Here is a 6485-nt window from a genome sequence, read left to right on the forward strand (position 1 = left end):
CATAGATTCTGCTGTACCCTTTTGGATTGAAAGAGTTGTCTGCTGGGTCACTTTGACAATGAAGAAAATAAAGTCTCCTGGGTTAAAAAAAATAGTACTAAGTCCAGGGACCTGTGAGTACATTCAGTTTAAGTGCCTGCATTTAGGTTCCCTATTTAATAGAAAACAAAAGAAGGATATACTTAAATATTCTGCCCCTAGTTCCCAAATGAATTAATTTCAAATAATGCAGAAAGGAGAGTTTAATTTTATTAGAAGCCAGTTTCCCATATTCTTATTTAATTCCTCTGAGTGTCACTTTTTTCATCTGTACAACAGGACTAACACCTAACAAAGAGGATTATTCTGAGCATCAAATGAAACAATGATTATTACCATTAGATATAAAATCACTCTAACAATGCAGTTTTAATATTTATAATATCATGAACCAATAATGCTGGGAAAAAAACCACTTTTTCTTTAAGAATCACACAAACTTCATAACAGTTTTTTGTTTTTTGTTTTTTGTTTTTTTTGTCTTTTTTGTGACCAGTAAGGGGATCGCAACCCTTGGCTTGGTGTCGCCCACACTGCGCTCAGCCAGTGAGCGCACCGGATATCCCTATATAGGATCCAAACCTGTGGCGGGATCGCCACTGTGCTCCCAAGCGCCGCACTCTCCCGAGTGCGCCACAGGCCGGCCCAGTTTTTTTTTTTTTTTTTTAAATCAATGAGGCATTCCCTGTACTTGGAAAGACATGAATAATTCTTATCTTCAGTGTCAATTTTAATTGTCCCTTCCTCTTCAAATCCACAAAATGCTGCTTATGCTTCTTATCAACTCTCACCTTGTTCTGCTTTGAGTTTTAATTACTTGTTTACCCATCTCTTTCTTCCACAAGACTGGACACTCTAGGGGTCTTTTTCCCCCTAAGGACATCTGACATAGTGTCTTGTATGTATTGTACTTTTTCCACAGAAGTTTGTGTTGAAATGAAAGAAGAAAGTTGAATATAAAACCTGTTGTGGAACCTCCCTGTTTCCAATTGACAGCCATATCTTGATTGGAATCCCTTTTTGTTCTCTGTCAATGGAAAAGGGACCAGAGGAGGTAGTATAAGTGCCATCAGAATGAGTTGGAGAGGAAAGGGTTTTAAGAAAGAAGGAAGATTAAAGTGTTGAATGCTGCAGATAGATAAGGAAGGATGAGGGCTGATCGAAGCCCATCGGTTTTTCTCGTGGTAACAGGTGACCTTCAAGAGAACTGTCTCAGTTAAGTGATAAGGAAAAGCCAGATTACTGAAGGCTTTAAAGTGAGTAGGTGCTGACAAACACCTAAAATAGAGTATAGACCCTAATTCTGGGATATATGGTTCCAACAGGGTTGAGCTCCAATCCAACACGACATATCAGTGTTCTCCACAGTTCTATGCTCCAGCCAAGCCAGCCATATCACAGCTTCCTCTTTAGACACAATGATATCCCATCTCCAATTTTGTTCCTGGTCTTTTCATATGACCCAAGAATCCAATGTCAACTAATCTGAAACTCTGACATCGTTTCCTAATTGCTTCAGCTTAATGAATTCTGTTTTGCCTGAAGCCAATAAAACATAAGCTATATAACTTTCTTGCAGCACTCAAATTCGGCATGGTATTAGAGCTAGGTAAATGTATGATTTCTCTTATTAGTCTACAAGGGATAAACAAACTTTAACAAATACTAAAACTACTTTTCATATTAAGATACTACCCATTCAACGAGGTACTAGTTGTGTAGATCCAAGCAAGGAATTTAAGTCAAAAAAATTAAATCAAGAGAATTTGGAGTTTCAATTTAATCCAACAAACGTATATATAGAATGCCTTCTATGTACAAAACATCGTAACATCAGGGGGTTTAAGATCTAATGCAGGAGTAAGCAAACATTTTCAATAAAAGTAAAATAGTACATATTCCAGACATTACAGGCCATATCATCTCTGTTGAAACTACTCAGCTCTACTCATTGTAGTGGGAAAGCAGCCACAACATTATCTGAACGAATGAGGATAGTTGTGTTCCAACAAAACTTTACTTTTTTTTTTTTTTTTTGTCCTTTTTGTGACTGGCCGCACTGCGCTTACCCAGTGAGCGCTGTGGCACCGGCCATCCCTATATAGGATCCGAACCCGCGGCAGGAGCGCTGCTGCTCTCCCAGCGCTGCACTCTCCCAAGTGTGCCACGGGCTTGGCCCCAAAACTTTACTTTTAAACACTGAAATTTGAAGTTCATGTAATTTTCACATGTCATGATACATTATTCTCCTTTTGATTGTTTTTTCTCCAATGATCTAAAAAGTGTAAAAATCAGTTTTAGTTTGTGGACCACACATAAAGAGGTGGCAGACCAGAGTTGGTTCACGGGCTGTGGTTTGCAGGCCCTAATCCAATAAACAGACACTTCACTCAGAAGCACTCCAAAGTTCTATTCTTAACACGAAAATAACTTACCACATTGCTGCCATTTTGACAGGATTTGTGGTTGACTGATATCCTATATAAGGTAGATTTTCACTCATTTGTTCAACAAATATTCACTCAGTGTCTACCTTAGTCCATGATAAGCTGTGGACACAGCTGTGAAGATGTTAGGAAAGATGACTGCCCTTAGGAAAAAAAGTCACCATTTGCAACTACCACTGTGAATTGATTCAAGAATCGTCAAAGGATGCTAAAACGAATGGGTGAAAGATTATGGGAAAAGTGAGCATTCTTATGTTCTTTAAATATAAATATTAACTATCAAGGGATAAAAGTATTTTTGTAATGCAGCAATCTGATAGATCCTACCTTAACCAAGTGATCAAATTTACCATCTCCAATAATAGGACAAACTGACATTGCAGGTTTCCTGATACGATGTAATGAGAAATACAGCATCACTTATGTTAATATTCTTGTCAAAAATACATTATAGAGATTCTGCAAGACAAGTGGCCTAAACTCTTAAAAAAGTTAATGCTAGATACACAACCCCCCCAAAAAAAAGTTAGATTAAAGGAGATTAAAGACCTAATCAAATGCAATGGCTGATATTTGATTGGATCTTGGAATAGGAAAACAGAGCCGTAAGGGACAGTTGGGGAAAATTGAATATAAACTATATATTAGTTCATTGTATTATAATAATGTTACAGTGATATTTGATTGGATCTTGGAATAGGAAAACAGAGCCGTAAGAGACAGTTGGGGAAAATTGAATATAAACTATATATTAGTTCATTGTATTATAATAATGTTACATGTCTTGGAGTGATAATTGTGGTTATGCAGGAATGATTACTTGTTCTTAGGAGATTCAGGCTGAAGTATTTAGGAGTGATGTATGGATATCTGCAACTTTCAAATTGTTCAGAAAAATATTCATATATAAAGAGAGAAGTAAAGTAAATGTGACAAAATAGTAACATCTGGAAACTAGGTGAAAGGTATAGGGGTGTTCGTTATACTCTTCTTTTTAACTTTTCTCTAGGTTTGAAATTTTTCAAAATAAAAAGTTGTAAAATTTTTTAAATAAAGAGAGAAAAAAAAATTTCCCAGTACCAGGGAAATTACATTCTAGTAGGAAAGCCACACAATATACCATTAACAAATGAGTAAAATAAGACAACTTACAGACTGTAAATCAGTGAAGAAAAATAAATAGGGTGATATAATAGGGAGTATTTGGATACTGTGTTCAAAAAATCTTCCCTGTCAAGGTATCACTTCAGCTGAGACCTTCAAGATGAGCCACCCATACGAAATGCAAGTAGAAAAAGTATTCCATGATTCTAGATTCAGGAAACAGAAATTGCAAAAGCAAACATGTCATGAAATAAAGTTAAAGAGGTAGTCAGGAGCCAGATTATACAAAACTATAGGCTATGGTTAGAGTTTGGATTTTATTTAAAATCCAGTGAGAGATAGTTGAACAACTTCATGAATCACTCACTTTTAAAAAGTTAAATTTATGATATGAGAGTTATATTTCAATAAAATGTGTTCACTTAAATATAAATTCAATGAGAATCCATTGAAGGTTTTAAGCAGGAGCATGACATGACCTAATTTACCGTTAAAAAGTTCACTCCACAGACTGGGCACTTAGCTCAGATGGTTAGACTGTGATGCTGATAACACCAAGGTCCAGGGTTCGATCCCGGTACCAGCCAGCCCCCAACCCCCCCCAAAAATTCACTCTAGCTGACTGCAGCTTTCTTGTATCACATATCCTCACAGTCTTCTATTAAAGTTCCAAATGTATCTGGTCTCTCCTATAAGTAATGGGACCAGTGTCCAATTTATCCTTGTTTCCCAGAATATCAAGTCTAGTGCCATACTCATGTTTTATGCTTAGAAAACATTTGCTAAATGAAAGAAGTAACAAAGAAAAAAACCCACATCTCAATAATAACTATATAGTCTGTGTGTTTTACACAATTAACACTTTTGGAATCAAGAAATCGTTGTCCAAATATATATTCAATAAGGTTTCTAAATAATTTCAAATGTCGTCTATATAAAACACCCCAAGATAGTTCCATCCAGTCATGGGATTGTTAATGGGTGACTTTAGTTTTATTTTTGTGTATTTTGTCATATTTTTCAGGTTTCCTACAAATGAACTGTAATACTTTTATAATCAGAAAAACAGTGGCTTTTTAAGACCTTTGAAAATACTCATCTCTTCTGGATTATAAACAAATATGTACAAACAAAAGGATTACAATCATTAATTGAGTGCACATAATCCAGTTATGATTCCTACCCAAATTCAGTCTCTGCAGGATTCTTCCTCATCCTGCTGAGGCCACTCATTTATTTATTTATTTGTCAATAGAACACTATCAGTTGGGGCTGATGGTTACACAATTCCAGTGGTGGGGGTGGGCATTCACATAGAATACATTCTGAGTGGCATCCTCTGGAGTTGTGTAACACTTCAGCACTAAGCAGGTACTGTTTCAGGCACTGTGTAAACCCTGGAGATAAAACAGTGAACAAAGCAATTCCCACACTGTGTTATAATTACGTGTTTAATTATCTGTCTCCCCCAGTGTGATGTAAGACCCACAAGGCCAGGAACCATGTAGATGTTAAGTCAGATTTCTGAAGGAGGTGGCACTGTGTAAACCCTGGAGATAAAACAGTGAACAAAGCAATTCCCACACTGTGTTATAATTACATGTTTAATTATCTGTCTCCCCCAGAGTGATGTAAGACCCACAAGGCCAGGAACCATGTAGATGTTAAGTCAGATTTCTGAAGGAGGTTGATGACTAAAGAGTTTACCCAACAGGGAAGGGGTATAGTCAAAGGAGAGGATTCCAGTCAGAAAAATGCAGTAAGTGAGAAGGCAAAAGAGGATTGTGTTTGACACATTCTGTTTGGCTGGGAAAGAGAACAGGAGAAAGGAAATGGAAGGAGACTTATCCTGGAAGGATTTGTAAATTGCACCAAATAATTTAGACTTAATCCTAAAGGCCAGGAAAACTAGTGAATAGTTTTAAGGAGGGTAATGGCTTTGTCAGATTTGTGTACTCCCAAAGTAGACACTGGATTGGAGGCAGCATCTGACTGAAGGCAGGGAGCCTTGTTCAGAAGCTACAGCCTAAAACCAGGAGTTCATAACCTGGGGCTTCTGGTAGATTGAATTTAGATACGGAAAAAACTACATCTTTATTTTTACTAATTTGCAATTGAAATTTAGGATTTCCTCCAATTATGAATATAGGCAATAAGCCCCAATATTATCAACAATATCAGTGACTCTACAACCAGTAAGAATCAGATATTTTCAGGGCCGAGCCCGTGGCGCACTTGGGAGAGTGCGGCCCTGGGAGTGCAGCAGCGCTCCCGACGCGGGTTCGGATCCTAAGTGAGCACGGTGGGCAAGTCTCAAAAATGACAAAAAAAAAAAAAAAGAATCAGATATTTTCACAGCACATTCCAGTTGTTGCAAATATCTTAAAACATTATTTATCCTCACTGCTACTATGAAATTATAGTAGTTGTTATACCCACTACTAGACATTACTATTACTAATGCATTGATATATACATATGTACATTGCACTTGTGTTTTAAACATCCTTAGGGGCCCCACCTGGGGGCCCAAGGCATGGAGAATGGGACCAGACCTCCCTCCCACAACCAGGCACAACGTGCCAGCACCTTGGGGCCTGCCCAGGGACCTGGGGTATGGAGAAGGGAACTGGACCCCCTTCCCCAAACCAAGCACCCTACGCCAGTGCCCTGTGGCCCACAAGGGGACCCAGGGTATGGAACTGGGGACTGGACCCCTACTCCCACAACCAGGCACCCTGTACCAGCACCTCAGGGCCTGCCCTGAGACTCAGGGTCTGGAGAAGGGGACCAGACCTCCCTCCCACAACCAGGCACCCTGTACCAGCACCTCAGGGCCTGCCCTGAGACTCAGGGTCTGGAGAAGGGGACCGGACTCCCCTCCCACAACCAGGA

Source organism: Galeopterus variegatus, unplaced genomic scaffold (genome assembly GCF_000696425.1).
Source record: "Galeopterus variegatus unplaced genomic scaffold, G_variegatus-3.0.2 Scaffold6360, whole genome shotgun sequence".
NCBI lineage: Eukaryota > Metazoa > Chordata > Mammalia > Dermoptera > Cynocephalidae > Galeopterus > Galeopterus variegatus.